This window comes from Penaeus chinensis, chromosome 27 (assembly GCF_019202785.1).
Source record: "Penaeus chinensis breed Huanghai No. 1 chromosome 27, ASM1920278v2, whole genome shotgun sequence".
Classification (NCBI taxonomy): domain Eukaryota; kingdom Metazoa; phylum Arthropoda; class Malacostraca; order Decapoda; family Penaeidae; genus Penaeus; species Penaeus chinensis.
Window position 1 is genome coordinate 20,006,840 of NC_061845.1, and position 264 is coordinate 20,007,103.

Sequence of the window (264 nt, forward strand, 5' to 3'; positions counted from 1 at the left end):
CTTCCTGCACGTAGTTCTTCATGGTGCCGTTTTCCAGACAGTCTGATCCTGGCAAGGTCGCCAATGTCAGGGTTCGATTTAAGAGTCAGAGCGGTTAGGTCAACGGAAACACACCAGAGGAAACATATATAAACATATATATATATATATATATATATATATATATATACATATATACATATATATATGTGTGTGTGTGTGTGTGTATGAATATGTATTTATATATATATATATATATATATATATATATATATATATATATAT